Below are 15675 nucleotides of genomic sequence, written 5' to 3'. Positions count from 1 at the left end.
ACTCATCTTGCCAGGGCCAGGGGCCTCCAAGGACCACCCATCCCAGTAAGATACCAGAGGACTCAAAGCTCCACAGGTGAGCAAGCAGTCCAGCTAGAGCTGCTTTCTCAGAGGTACCAACGGGCTCGTGTCTAAGTTTTTTTTGGTTTTTTTTTTTTAATAAAATACGTGGTATATGTAAAATAATCTATCACGTACATAATTATAAAACAATAAAAACCACCCCTGAACCCGTCACTCAGCCAAAGAAATATGTCCAGCCTTTATTAAATATGAGACTCTCAGTTTATACCAGGAAAAGGATAGATGTGATAATAAGTAGCAGTCATAGAGAGGAGCAGGGCATGTTACTGGAGAGGCTTTATTTCCTACTCGGCCACCTATGGGGATGATATTCTGTCCTAATTTTACTGAGGGAGAGAGATCAAGGGCTTTGCTTAAGGCCACATTAGGATGGGAGCGGTCTCACGGGACTCAGTACCTCAGACAGGTTCCTTCCTCAGGCCCAAATTTCTACTGCTGAGGGCACTCGGTGTTTTCATTGTCCAACCTCGTCACACCTGTGCCAAAACTCTTGCCTGTCTTGTCAAAAAGCCAGGGCAGGGCCTTCAGTGGGTAGACCTCACCTCTTGGGAAGTCAGGATCCAAAATATCATAGTAGGACCGGGCACTGTCAGAAGAGTTCTCCTTCAGAAAACTCAATACCATCTTATAACAAATGCTGGCATTTGCAGCGTGAGCTCAGAATGGCACTATGTTTTATTCCTTTATTTGATAAAAACAAAACACTACTTTGAACCCTACAACAGAGAAAGAAACGTATAACTCTGCTCAGGCAGAACAATAAAATAGTCAATATTTTTCTACTGTAATAAAACAATAAAAAAGGTAGGAGGAAAGCAAACACCCAGGGAAGAGCAAGAGCCGGTGGCTCCGTTCAAAAGACACTTCCTCAGAAGACAAAGAAATCATACATGCTGAAGCATCATGGAAAGAATAGAATTTTTACTATACACATGGAAAGAATAGAATTTTTACTCCAAAAATCAAGAACAATTCCAGGACCATTCCAAAGTCTACCTATCTGGTTTTAAGAGAAGCAAATTTCTCAGTAGCCATCCATGCAATCAAACAGACCTCACGTAGAAAAGCCCTTCAACAACTCCAGGAGGGCCTGGCCAGGCCTTCTCCATCCCCTGCCACCATCAGCGCACTCATCTACTCTTCACAGAACCTGCTAAAGCATAACAGCACATCACACATCTGATCCCTGTCTGAAGCCAACACCCCCCAAGAAAGATGTAGCTAGTGGCCTCTACCTGTCCATTCACCAAAACCATAAGTACCTCACACATTTTTTCCCAGAGGCACACTGGCCTGGGGTCAGGAGAACCGCCTGATTGGTAAGGCAGTTTGATTATCAGGAAAGAGCACCTATATCCAGAACAAATCTGCTTTTTAAAAAGCTGAGTCCCTCTGGTTTCCCCTACCTGGAGAATCATATTCTGGCACTTCACATCTTCAACAAGTTCTGCAGTTGATCAAAGCCAAAAAATTGTTTCCAACTCCATTAAGATATAATTGAAGGCCAAAATGAATTTTAAAAACAAAAATATAAAGTCCAATTTCATTTATAAACAGATTAATCCTATGCTTCCCAACAGATTCAAAATATAAGAAAGGCTTGGAGGGAGTGCCCAGCCTCCTGTGACCAGGCACTCAGCCACCCTTGGGAGCAGCAGGCCAGCCTCTCCAAACATGGCCTCAGATCTGCTGCAAGAATGAGCTCAGGCCTGCAAACAGGGCCACAAGAATGTTTACCAAGACATGACAAAATCAGAAGGCAGTCCCAGGGGCAAACAAAGCCTGAGCCATCCCCCAGAACACTCCTAAATAGAGGGCAGCATGCGAAGAAGTGACTGCTTGCACTCCTGGCCCCTCGGCACCCAGTAACCACAGCGGACCAGACAGAGAGGCCACAGCAGGCCTGACACTGAAGCAGAGGGCTGTGCCTGTGGGCACGGCCCACAATGGGCCCCATTCTCCCTGGAAGCTCATGGCAGGAGGGGAGAGGGGAAGCCAGGACATTCCTTCACCCCCTCACATGGAGGAAAAGGGCACAGGCAGCCTGGAGAACCAGAGGCATAAGAAGAAAGCATAAGAAGCCATTTTTCTTTCCAGCTGCATGAATCGAAAAAGGGACCCCTCCTGAAAAAAACAACAACAAAAAAAACCAAAACAGAATGGAGACCTGAGGTGCCATTGATTAAATCAGGTGGATTAAATGGCCTGCATGAGAGTCCCCTCTCTGGTCAGCAAGGCTTAACCAGAAGGAAAAAAACTCAGGGCTTTGAAGAGACAGGGGACCCCATGGATGCTGTCAGCTTGGAGCTGGCACTGTAAGCAAAACAATCAAGTTCTGCTAAAAATGTCTTCCCAGTGCCAAAGAATCTAGTCACTGTTTAAACTACTTTTAAAACTGAAAAAAAGCACATCTTCAGACTGGCAAACACAGTGCTTTAAGTCTATACTGTTGACCCCTCTGACAAAATATTGTGATCTTTTGCAGGTAAGCAGAAGCAACAGCACAAATTCAGAGGAGGGAGTAAGACAGGAATCCTACTGCTATCTATTTGTGATTTTAATGAATTCTATTTTTAGAAATTTAATAAAGAGCTTCTCTTCTAGTCTCCTCCTACCAAATTTCTCTACTCAGGCAATTCAATCCTCCCAACACTGCTCAAAAGTCTAAAAATACAAGACACTTATTGAGGCATGCTTAACAAACAGGTAGAGCAAAGTTCTCTACGGTTCCTCATTTTCCACTAGACTCAGAATCCACTCCTACTCAAGGGCTACTCTTGAGGCAGGTCCCCGTTATTAAAAACTCCAGTAAGCAAGGCTCCTTAAGGTCCGGGCGGATCTGGTACAAAGACAACCTACCGGCCAAGCAGGAGTATGTATACACAGGCATTTACAGCAATGAGAGATGGTGTCCCAGGTTCTGAATAACAGCCAAATAAAAAGGAAATGCTATTTGGAATTCCATTATCCACTATATTATTTTTTTGTGACAAAACCTGGCTAGAGAATCAACCCAGCCCTGGAGAACAAGAGAGCTAATCAAGAGAGGCGTTTGACAACTAAGGAAGAAGTGGTTCACTTCTGCCATTGACAGACAGCCTTGGGAAGCTTCTTACGTAATCCCATAGCAACCCCTGGAATGCCTGGGGGAAACGCTCCCAGCACACGGGTATAACACCGGGATGACCACAACATTTGCAGAAACAAACATCTTCCAATTCCACTAATCTGTTTCAATAAATATATACCAACTATTAGAAAGAATTCTGTAAGAGGTGCTTGTTTGTAGATTCCCATGCTCCATATACAAAAACTCAAAATCCAGAGACATGAAGGGCAAATGCCAAAACAGGGGACCAAGCCGGGCACTGGCCAGTGTTTCCTTGAGTATGACACATACTTCCAAGTGCTTCACTCATCCTCATCCTTGAGCTCCCTTCACCTGGCACACTTGCCGATATTCAGAGTATCCAAGGGCTGTGACTGCCTCTGGAAGAATGAATCTGTGGCTACATGTACCCTCAATAACAGGGAACATCAAGTCTGGACCTCTCTGTGGCTATAAAAAAAATCGCACACCCATGCAAGTCACAGGAAAGGGACTAAGGAAAACATATACAGTGCTTAAAAAGAAAAATCAATACAAACCTGCCTTGACATTATAGGTGTGCTCCTCCAAGACTGTTAAGTCACGTCTTACTTTTTCAAAAGCTTTATATTTAATGTTATGGTGATAACAAAAAGATTCTAAAAAAACTTTAAGTACAAAGATATAAATTGCCACATTATCTATTATAATCAAAGTAAGAAACAACCATCTAAGAACTGGGGACAGGTAAATCATTAAAACATTGTATTTATAGGCCAATGTTCATGCTATAATGTTAGGAGGGAAAATCAGGATAAAAATTAAATCTATAATCTAAACTTGGTAAAAGTGCTACCCTACATCCCTCTCTGGAGGACACCCAAGAATCAGGGAATGATGGCTGATGCTATAGCGGAAAACTGGGGACTAAGGTGGAGAGAATAAAGATTTCTTTCTCTTGCATAATCCTGCTGAACTTTTTGAGTTTGTATCATGTATTGGCCTTCCCTATTTAAAGAAAGAATAAAATTGGGGGGAGGAGGCAAGGGATTTTTCCTTTTCTTTCTACTTTTATTTCCACATTTCTTATTTTAAATATGCATATTATCTGATACAGCTTTTTGCCCACTATAATGTTTTAAAATTCCATGGTTAATCATTTTGCCAAGTATGTGTCTATCCTTCATCTTTCTTTTGCAGAAACCTCTTTTCAAGTACCTTACCTCACCTTCTAGTGCTAGGCTGCTTTACAAGCCTTATCTTCCTGGAGAGCAGGGGCCCTGCAGGAAAAGAAAGAACCGATGTTGGTGAAGGCCCGTAATCGAAACAGAATTATACTCCAATGACCAACTCCAAAGGAAGTGGGGAATGCCACTCAGTCTCCTGCCCACACTACCAATTAGTCACCCTTCTTTGTCAAAGGGTGACAAAGAAAGTGAAAGGTTTTCTGTAGAGTCAATCCAGGACCAAAAATTATAAAGTTTCAAAGATATGAAATTAATTTCCAAGTCTAAAATTTAGACAGCGGTGTTTTAAAACAGCTCAGGAAGGTATCACTGAAAAACAAACCTCGACGCTATTAAATGCACCCCATGATGTGTAGGGTAAAGACATTCAGTCATAAAAGCGATTTTTTATATTCAGCTGATTGTACCCACTAGAATTTTGCTTTTAAAATATAAATATAAATTAAACTGACATACCGCTAAAGTTTCATTCGGATTTACTTCACTCCAACAAGAGAACACAGAACAGTTTAGCCAACACAGAAACCCTCAGTTTATGACATCGTACCACTGCATCCCATCCATCTTTCTACCCTCGACCCAGAACAAGGCTAAGAAAATGCTTAGCTATCAAACCTAAAAAATAGGAAAATAGGAACCCCTATTCATTAAGGCTAAATTAAGCCCTCTGGCTGGTGCAATTTTGTAAACTACTCTAAAATCCTATTTATAAAAATTGCTATCTGAGCAGTATTACTAATGATCAGAGAGAAGAGGGAGGGTCAACAGGCAAAGCAGGTTATGTGATCACGGGAAGACTGCTTTAAATGAATACCCAAAGGCAGGGACACACAAAGATGTACTGGAAAGGGATCAGATTAATCACTTATATTTTCAAAACTGCCATCACCTTACTTCAGAGACCAGGAGTGCCACCACAGGAAAAGTAGAGAAAGATGGGGGTTTGGGAAGAAGAGCACAATAACACCGGCAAAGGCACAGAAAACACTCTTTAATATGGAAGAGGAAAATTTACTCTAGGAAAAAGAGGGAGAAATCCTTGACCAGCACACAGGACAATGAAGAACACACTACCTGAATCTATTCTCACTTTGAGATCCCTTGAGGTTCAATAATGTCACCCTAGTCTCCATCTGGGACCCCTTAGGAGTTCATACCAGCATTTCTCACTTCTTTGATACTCTGAAAGCCTCCAACTAGTCACGTTCTGCAGTGGCTCAAATCTAAATAGCACAGCCAGGAACCTAGATATTGAGCAAAGTTCTCATTGCTGACTTCCCATACAGGTCAAAAAAAAAAAAAAAAATCACAAGGCCTCACTCTTACTTATCTTGCCCATCAAAAAAATGGGTCTATCACCATTTGCCATTCTCTTAGGCTATTATCAAGAACGCTATGACTAAAATAAATCCAACTCGAAAAGTCAAACACAGGTAAAGGGGCTCTGATTTCACATCATCATGGGCCACCCTTACTTTGCCCTGCCCAGGTCAAGTCTTCAAGCCAATGGCAATTCTTTCAACGAATCTGGCCTAAGGCCACATCACTCCTGCCATGATTCTGAGTCTACTCAAAGGCAGACATTTTAAAACATACTGGTCCCCTACCCCACCAAGTGGGTCAACAAATCATGCTTTTTCCTTCATAAGCCTATCCCTTCTTCACCATTACTCTCTGCCACTCTGGTCTCTCTCCTTCAACTGTACCCCTGTGACACTCAAAACTGGTCTCCTGACATCTCATCCCTTCATGCCAGGGGCACAGGTACTATACACACAGAACTGCCAGGGGCTTGCCACAGGTCCAGCTCAGCCTTCAGGCCAACCTTTTGCCCTGCTTTTCCCCAGAAGACACTTCCTTTGGCTCCAGCCTGTCCACTCCCAGGTCCTCAGACATGGCCTGTTCTTTCCCTCCTCTGCTCTTCTCTGTTCACCCAAGAACAGCCCCTCATCTTGCCTGCGTGCTACGAAGACTCACGCCTTCCCCACTTCCTGCAGTCTAGGGGCCCCTTCTTTATTCTTAGTCTCTCGAGTCTTCGCCAGTGCTTGCTGATGCTGCCTTACATTCTCATCCTCTCACTGTCACCTCCTGTTCCTTCTACTAAATGGCAGATCCCTGATAGTACCAACATTCAGGTCCCTAACATCTGCTGAACTAACTCATCTTGAATCTTCTTTCTCTCTCTCTGCTCCCCTGCTGACCACTGTCCTTATTCGGGTCCACTGTGTCCCCACTGGACCCCAGCATTAACCAACTTGCCTCCGGTCCCATCGCTACAGTCGCACTAGGGGCTCACTTCTTAAAACCGAGAGCTGGTCCTACCACGGCTGCACTTTAAGGTTCCCCATTTCTATATAACTCCAAAATCTCTCACGTGGCATTCTGGTTCCAACTCGACCTTCCAGACATACACGAAAGGTTCCCAGTCTTCCCCCTCCCACCCCGTGCCTCTGCTCGCCTCTTTCCTTCCACAGAGCTGTGATCCCCCTGCCACCACTACTTCACCAGTCAAACCACTAACCCTTCTTGAATTCCCAGCTCAAAGCAGGGCTGCCCTAAAGTCTGCCCTCCCCAGCCTATGATCCAAGCTCCGCAGCTTACTTCAGCACGATGCAACCACCACAGGCCCCAGTAAGGCTTGGACAAGCCCTTGTTTCTGAGAATGGTCCCTCAGAACATGTTCCTGGAGTTGCACATGGGTTCTTGATCACCTCTCCCATACCATCCTGGTATTCTGCCACCACCAGACACCTGGGCTTGGTCTACCCAGAGAAGCACCCAACCAAGGTCACCATTATATCTGACACAACACAGATGTAGATGGATATAGCCAAATGTTCGACCCGAGTTCAAATTCTAACTGCAGGACTTGGTTCCACAGTGTAGCAGTTAGCAAGTCTGCTTTACACACAGAAGGTCCTGGGTTCGCACACCAGTGGTGCCACGGTCCACGGTCTATGGCCATGCCACCCTGAACAAGCCCGATGTCTGATCTCGGAAGCTAAGCAGGGTCAGACCACCTAAGAAGACCAGGTGCTGTAGACATAAATAATTAAAAAAAAAAAAACAAAAAACCTAACTGCCACATAAAGACAGTTGTGTGACCTTGGGAACATTCCTTCATCTGTGACTCAAGTTACCTCAGCCACTTTAAAGGATTCTCAGAACCATTAGCAATGGTGCACGTAGAGCAGAAACACAAGAGGCCCCTGACTGTGGCTGATATAGGTTCATCGAATCACTGACCCAGAAGCAGAAAAGGCTGGAACAACTGTGAGGTTAAAGAATTGAACATGCTCTCATCTGCCTCAACAAGGATGAACACACGTCTACTCTCACAGGTCAATATGCCAGCCCTGCCCGGTAGGAAATGCAATGCCCCAAATCCAAGCGACAGAAAAGGTTTTAACAATCAAATGCCATGTCTCTCCTTTCTTAAAAACAATTTCAGTGGCCCCAGGGTCCCTCCAAACCCCACCATTCTCAATGTTTAACAGACACCAGCAAATCTGCAGAAGAGGTGGTTAAAATTCTTGGTCATGCTTAGTCTCCTGACCCACACATTCCTGAATGCAAGCTCCTCCCCATCACAGCTTGGTAGCCCCTCTGCTCTATCTTTTCAGCCTCTTCTCAGCTGGCTCCTCCCCACTTCACATCTCCCCTCTCCTGGCTGACCTCACAGCCAGAGGTCCTGACCCCTCCCTGGCACTACCTATGTGGCCACCAGGAAGATCTTTCTAACCACAAGTCTGGAACATGCCACTCCACTGATTAAAAGCCTTCTCAGGCTCCTGCACTCTGAATATGAAGTTTGAAGTCCTGAGCACAAGAAAGGCCCAGGGCTCCTAACTATCAAGCTGGAGGACTGACAGGTGCTATTTTAGGCACTCAGGTACATGTGGTTCCACGTTCGACCTTGCTGTCACCCAGCTAATTCCTGTTGGCCCTGCAAGCCTCAGCTCAGGAATTCCCTCTCTCCTCAAGCTACCAAAGCACTATGTGGGCACACACCTTCCATCTTTGGTTCCCTAACTCCCACTGTCCCCCAAAGTGAGTTCCTTCAGGGTAGAACCAGCCTCTTCTGCATGGGTCCTCTGGACCTACCACAGAACTTGGCAGGTAGTGAAGCCAAATACTTGTTAAACAAATGAATATATTTTGCCAAATCAAATTTTTAGAACAGTGAAGACTTGCCCTCTGCCTCTTTCAACAGAGGCACATATCAACACAAGCATTCATGTTCCAACCAGGTGTTTGCTGCCTATATAGTATTGCCTGCTCCAACTTTCACACAGTATCCCAGAGGCTTTGAGCAGGCTCACATTATGCATCCAACTACCTCCTCAAATCTGGTTTGCCCAAGAAATGGCTCCTCAGCCTCCTTTAAAGTATGAAGGCCATAGGCTCTTACTTCTTGGCTCAAAGGTAAACAAAATCCAATTCAACTTCTCCATATTCAAATTACAGATCTGTATTCCTCCAAGGTTGAATTCTTTTTTAAAATAGGAACATTCCAAAAGCATGTGTCCGAACATTAAGCATAGAACCATCTGATAAAGTTACAATATCCCACCTACACCAGATTCCAAAACACCTGGTACCACATCCAACTCTTTATCTGGACTTATGTCCTATAAACACCAGCCTTCCTGCACAGTCTGGGTTCCATGCCAGATATCACTTCTACTCGCTTATTTAGGGAAAGAGCAGGCCTGGCTCTTAAGTTAGAACTCCAGGCTATAAATGTGGTAGCTCTCACCAAGGCAAAACTTCACGGTCACTATTAAAACTAATTCTGAAGTCAGTTTACAAATCTAAGAGCGTCTCAAGTCAGAGATTAAAATATGCATTTTAAATTAACAGCTGAGTTTGTATTAAATTAACTTGGAATTTAAGTCAGAAGGATTTTTAAAGCCGAGAGCATTTTCTCTGGAGACATTTTCCAAATATACCCGCGGGTGAATCCGGTTTTCCAAACACCAAATGAAAGGGTGAAAGGGTGAAAGGGTAGTAGGCTTCCAAAGCAGCTCAGTGTGGTGTGTTTGGGGGTGGGGGGAGAGGCGGAAGGGAGTGACCCCAAAGCTCTGAGCAGCTCAGGACCCTGTGGCTGCAGCGCCCTTTCGCTTCTTGCAGAGACTCGACATCCCATCCTCCAGCTTCCGCCCAACTGGGCCGCGCGACCCTCTTTGGAAGCCCGAGAGGCAGCCCACAGGCCGCATACGCCCGAGGCCGACACGCAGGCCCCGCGTTCCAGGGAGCGCGGGCCGGGCTGAGGCCTGGCCCATCGCCGCGGCATGCAGCCCGGGCCAGCCACCGAACGCCCCGAGTCTTCCCTGAGGGGCCACAAGCAGGGGGCCGGCTCTGCCCCGGCCGCGCCGGCGCCTCACCCGCAAGGACGTCCGCGACGGTGTCCCCGCCCCGGGCCAAACAGCGAGCAGCAGCAGGTGTTTCTCAGGAGGCTCAGCCGGCGACGGGGGTGGGGGCCTGGGTTGCCAGGCTCGGCGGCAGGGGACCGGCGGCGCACTCACCGAGCGCCGGCGGGCGGGCCGCGGCAGGTGCTCGCTTCTCCTGGCTGCAAGATGCTGCCGCCGCCGCCGCCGCCGCCGCTCCCTGGGGAGTCAGCGCGAAGCCGCCGCTGCTACCGCCGCCGAGCCCGAGGAGCGCGAGCGCCGCACCGCAGCCTCCGCGCGAGCACGTACCGGGCGGTGAGAGGGCGCCGAACGCGAGGGCGGGGCGCGCGGCCGGAGCCTAGCAACCGCCTGACACGCGAGTACCGCAGCCAATCCTGCGGCCAGCTCTGCGCGGGGCCGACCGGCAGTCCGCGCGACGCCCGCTTCTGCCTGCGTCGGCCGCCCCGCAGCGCGCCGCACCCGCGCGCAGGCCCCGCCCCCATCCGCGCCGCTCTGCTCATTGGCCCGCCACGCCCCCGCCTGAAAAGACACGCCCCATGTTAGGATCCCCGCCCCTATGCCAGCCAGGTCCGTCCCCGGGACACGCCCCGGCCCGGCCGGGTCGCCGTGAGCGAGCCAGACGTGGAGTGGGGGAGGGGCGCCCCGCCCAATCCCAGGGCTTTGGGCGTCTGTCTGAGACATGTCCAACCAACCTGGGATGGTGAATTTGGGGAACTGGCCCGGCTACAACTGCCCTCTCATTGACTGAATTCTCGAACGCAAATCAAGAGGTATTTCTAAGCCCTGAAAATAATCAGGAAGCGTCCTCCAAATTGCCAGGAATGATGGGCATGTTGACCCAGCATTACATGGATGGGGAAACTAAGGTGAGGCAAGGTAGGACAGGAAGCCGGCCCCTCTCCAAGGGCCTAGCCCCAGCAGGCTTGGGCGTCTGGGAAGTGCCTCAGGCGTGACCCTCATCCCCTCCCCCTGCTCTGGACGCCGGAATCTGATCTCTCCTCTGGTGCCAGAAATAGCTCTGACCGCTAATGTGCTGGTCACTCACTCCTTGTGTCCTGCATTCTTTCAGGAGGTGGGGGAGTAAGGGGCAGAGTGATGGGGGGGTGACTGCTGAGGTCTCCTTTCAAGGGGAGGGTGCTGAAGGTGCTCTCCCGCTCTCCAGTGCTTACCTACAACTCTCTACTCCAGAGGCCCAGGACCTGGACCTGACAGTTATTGGCCCTGAACATTACTGGATAGGTCTGGGATGGAACCTATAGTGGGTCTGCTCTCTTTGGTTCCACAAACCCTGTGCAGGATATGCCCATTCCCTCCTGGGCCTGTGGCCAGGCTGGAATTCCAGGCCCGCGCTCTTGTCAGCAAGCACTGTGAAGGCAGAACTCGCTGCTGCCCACCTGGGGTTTCTCCTGGAATCCAGACAGCTCTTGGTCCTCCCCCTGCTTTCTCCCCCAGGTTAGAAGCATCTGGGAGAAAGCAAATTTCAGAGCGAGCGAAAAGGAATGCCTCTATCTCCCAAATACACATACTTGTTTGCAGTTCTTTGTACTTAAATGTATAGGCTCCAAACCTTATTCATGGAGACTAGAAAAGGAACTAAAAACCAGGAAAAAGGCTCCAAATCATCCCTGAAATGTTAAAACTGAGATGTTAAGGTGTTAATGGCCTCTCAAATCCAGCTCTAAAATTCTGCTACTTGTAAAAGGCTAAGAATGCAGAAAGTTGTTTGGGTTTATAAACAAAATATATTCTCTCATTCACTCCTTCAGCTCACAGAGTTTCCTCCCACCCCTGGCCTCGAAACACACACTAGGTACGGCTTTACAGCCCTAGATTCACAGCCCTAGATTCTGCTGGGGATTTCAGTGTCTGTCTGTATGTTTTTCCAAAACAAAAAACAGCAGTGAGTACAGGCCTCATGAGCGACCCACCTTCTACCATCTACACAGAAGCTGATCATCCATGGATGCCGGAGTAAATCCCCTTCTTCCTTTTTGGCACTGGTCCTGCTAGATGAGGCACCAGACCACATTCTGGCATCCAGGATCCCATCACCCCATGCCCAAGCACCCCCAGAACTCTGGCCAGGGGAGGGTCCCTACCTCCATAGCTGGTGCCAAAAGGTGAGATAGGCCCTTCCTTGTCCTGGGAGGAAGGAGTAACAACTAGAGTTTGCCTGAATCCCTTACAGCCATATCTTTTCCAGTCCCTGCCACTCCGGGTTTGGGGCTCAGTTGGGGAGGTACTATGGCTCCATGCTGTCCCTAGTACTCTCCCCTTCCCCTTGGCAGATCTCTCCAGGCCAGAAGAGCTCTGAGCTTTGGGCCTCATTGCTGGCTTTCTTCAAGTTTAGTCTGGAATTGGGGTTCCTCCAACCCCCGTTCCTTCGGGCCTTAGAATTCAGGAGGCCTGGCTGGCCAGAGTTGGACCAGCTACTTAGGGCTTAACCAGCCCCCAGTGGAGCCCAACCAGCCCCCATAGAACACATAGCAAAATAAAGAGGGAGGTGGACAGCTGTCTGTACGGGCCGGCCCCTAGGCTGGGTACAGACTGAAAGTTAAGGCCTTGTTACTCTGTGTAGTCCCGAGAGCCAAGGATTTCCCTTCCTGGGGAACTGCACTTCCTACCCTAAGGGCTCAGCACATTTCCAGTAACTCACTCTTGGAGGCTATTCTGGAACCCCAGCAGGGCCTAGGCTACCCTAGATCAGGTTTGGTGCTCACAGCCAGTTGGAGGGCACAGCCAAGAGTGAGGCCCAGAGAACGCCTTAGAGCAGCTGCCCAAGGGCCCATGTAGTATAGGCCTGGGGAGGACTGATCGAGAGGCCAAGAATGGGGCTCATCGGTCCTGATGTTCAGCTCTCAACTTGCCTGGCCTTTCAGCCGCCAGTGCTTCCTCCGCTTAGACCCCCCCAGCCAGAGGCTTCAGGAAAATTACCAGATTAAGGTTTGTCTCCCCGACTGGAGTATGAGCCTTTAAGGCCGCAGACCAAACTGCTTGGCCTCACATTGCAACCATCACCTAATAGCCTGCACATAGTAGAGGCTCATTTTCTGTTTGGGCAAGAAGGAATGGGGAGGCGGCCCGCCTCACTTCCAGGTAGGCGGTCATTCTCAAGGGCCCAAGTCCTGTGCAAGGCCCAAGACAAATGTCCCAGTGTTTACTTGAGGCTGATATGATTTAAGCTCAGGCTTTGTTTCTATCTCAGACAAAATCTAGCAGATACTTACATGGACCAAACTTTTCTGTGGTCTTAGGATTCCAGGGCTTTTTATTCTGACATGTTCTCAAGGGCCAAGGGCCAGTGCCCAGCCTCAGATTCTTCCAGAGAGAGAAAGGCTCCTGCTGCTGATCCTCCCCCAGGACCCAATGGAGAGGGGCAAGAGGCAGCGCTGGCTGGAGGTGGAGGCTCCTGACACAAATGCCAGGCCTGAAGGTCTGCCTGGGGCAGTGGGCTGGCAAGCAGGGCCCGCCAAGTCAGGGCAAGGGTGGGGTCCTTTTGTCTGGATTTAACAGAAGGCAGATTGTCTGGGATCTCTGGCGGAATGAAAGGGCTGATAAGTTCATCTGGGAGAAACTGCCAGTAGGCATGTTTGTGGGTCACCACTATCCTTCCAGGAGCCAATTTCTTCCCTTGCAGGGCCCTCCACTTCGGCACTTTCACCAGGCTCCTTCATACATGTCTGGCACAGGGCCTTCCTCAGTCAGCCTGGCAGCAGCTTCCACACCAGGTCTTCCAAGAACTACAGTTCTGTGGGGACAGGAACCCCACAGCAAGGGTGAGTATAGATTGAATAAAAAAAGTCACCCGTCCCCTGGGGTGGACACACATGTCCACTACCCCCTCCCTCAGCTACATTCTACTCCCTGCTGGCTCTAGGATAAGACCAGTCCCCCAAGGCCGCCTTTGAGTAACCGTTCCCAAAACACTTGTGGCCTTGAGCACTGGGCTAAACACCAGATTACGTCTGGTCTGGTCTAGAAGCGAGCAAAGCTGAGGGGCCTAATTGTTGATGCCCTTGTCACTGATCAGCTGGTCACTAAACTCAGAGTCTTGGGAGAAGCCACCCATACTCTATTAGATTAAGAGTCCCTTCTGTGCTCTCAGTTCTATGTCTACGTCCGGCTCAGGGTTTGGCCACCGGCTCCTCCAGGGCAGAAACACTTCTTCCTCTCAGAGTTGGCCTGAGATTTGGCCATGTCCCTCTTGTCAACCCGGGCTCCCCTCAGTGACCCCTTAGTCAGGAGACATTGACAGATTATACACCAACCACCAATTCTGACTGTTTATGGCTGATGGCCACATCTTTAGAACACTGGAAAATGTTGGACCCAAGTGGACAGACAGTCTTTGCTGTAGGCAGAGTGCTGACAGAGACAGGCAGGGCTTCTGGGAGCCCCTGCTGTGGTCTAGGGAATCCCCAGCATTTCTGGGAGGAATGAGAGGGAACACTGCAGCCATCTTGAGCAGAGCTAATAAAGGGATACAGAGTGAATGTTAGCTCATCAGCCAAGCCTCCCAGGGTGTCCATGAGGAACAAACCCCTGCTGAGACCCAGAGCCAAGGTCACTGTGTGACCTAACATTAGCTGCTTGTCTTCTCTGAGCCTCTTGGTCATCCCCATTATCAAGTGACCTCATGTTTGTGCTTCAGACCTGCCTGCTCACTGAGAGTGACAAAAGATGGCTTTGTGTGACTGAGTCAGGGCCAGGGTGAAACATCCATCATGTTTCATCAAATATCAATCCACAGATATTTACTTAGTCTGTCGTATGCTGGGAACACAGCGAGAGATAAAAGGGACAAGCTCTGCTCTCGTGGAGCCCAAATTCTAGAATAGCAAGATAGACAGTAAATAAATAAGTAAATAAAAATGGAATGATCAAGGGATGAGAGAGCCGTGAGGGCCCAGGGTCTGCTCTGTGGTGCAGTTCATCAGGGAAGTCCTGCAGGAGGTTAAAGTGGAAGCCCTGGAGTTTTCTAGAAGGAATGGAACAAGCCTCGGGAATGGCCACCATGAAGGCAGAAGAGGAAGCAGGCTGGCAAGTCTGAGGAACCTGGGAGGTCGCCGTGGCCTGAGCAGAGAATAGAACTGTGAACAAGGGAGAAAGCAACCGATGGGAGGGCAGGCTGGAGCTGGCTCTAACCAGGTGGGGTTTGCCAGTAGAGGGTCCCAGGAACAAGGGCAGGTTAGTGAAAGGTGGGAGCAAAGGAGGAGGGGAGCAGGACGGTGCCCTCAGGCCTCCCTGAAGGAATGCGGTGGGGCGAGGAATGAGGGGGCAGCAGCTCGGCCCCAGCCCTGGAGCCCCTCCCCCTGGTCTGTAGGGAAAGAGCCCAGGGTGAAGGCAGGGGGAGGGGCAGAGGTGGGGGTCTTTGGGAGGGAGGAGCACCAGATGCCAGGAAAGTCAAGTCAGAACAAGCATTTAGAGAGAAAATCTCTCACTTTCCCTGCCTCCGCCTCCCCCCTGAATGCAGAGAGAAGGCACCTCTCCCTCCAGCCCTAGGGGAGGAAGGATGGGGGTGGGAGGGGACACCCCTCTCGGGGGAGGAATGGCTTCCCTGGGCTCAGGCAGCCGCAGGTGAGGGCTTCAGGAAAGACCTTGCAGGGCTCAGAAGAGAGGGCCTAACTCCAACTCCCTGGGGAAAGGGAGTCCATGGGCTGGACCAAGGGGGAGGTGGGGAAAGAGTAGAGGAGTAGGGGAGTGGGAGGTGGGAATGGGGCGAAGGTCTGCCCCAAGCCAAGTTCCAGGGCACCCACCCACCGAGTCCCCTGGGGCTGCCAGATACAGGCTTGCAGGAGGCCCTTGGGACAGGTGGGGTGTCACTTGGCAGGCACTTGAGGCCTCA

At 49.5% G+C, this 15675-nt stretch overlaps 1 protein-coding gene across 10 annotated transcripts in view; it reads right to left on the bottom strand.

Moving 5' to 3' along the window:
- Window positions 1-10268, bottom strand: part of DAG1 (dystroglycan 1) — a 54677-nt gene extending 44409 nt beyond the window's left edge. The window contains exons 1-2 of one of the 10 annotated variants that reach the window (XM_039837752.1): window positions 10119-10259; window positions 4396-4452 (exon numbers count right to left, since the gene is read on the bottom strand). The gene's annotated coding sequence lies outside the window, so the exon portion shown is untranslated. Of the gene's footprint in view, window positions 1-4395; window positions 4453-9806 lie in introns of all 10 variants that reach the window. The other 9 variants (XM_039837751.1, XM_039837755.1, XM_039837754.1 and 6 more) reach the window with 9 other exon arrangements.
- Window positions 10269-15675: the final 5407 nt, after the last annotated feature.

The sequence above is a fragment of the Pteropus medius genome, unplaced genomic scaffold (assembly GCF_902729225.1).
Source record: "Pteropus medius unplaced genomic scaffold, Ma_sr-lr_union100, whole genome shotgun sequence".
Lineage (NCBI taxonomy): Eukaryota > Metazoa > Chordata > Mammalia > Chiroptera > Pteropodidae > Pteropus > Pteropus medius.
Note: the sequence above shows the minus strand (reverse complement) of the source record. Positions and strands in the feature narration are given on the sequence as shown.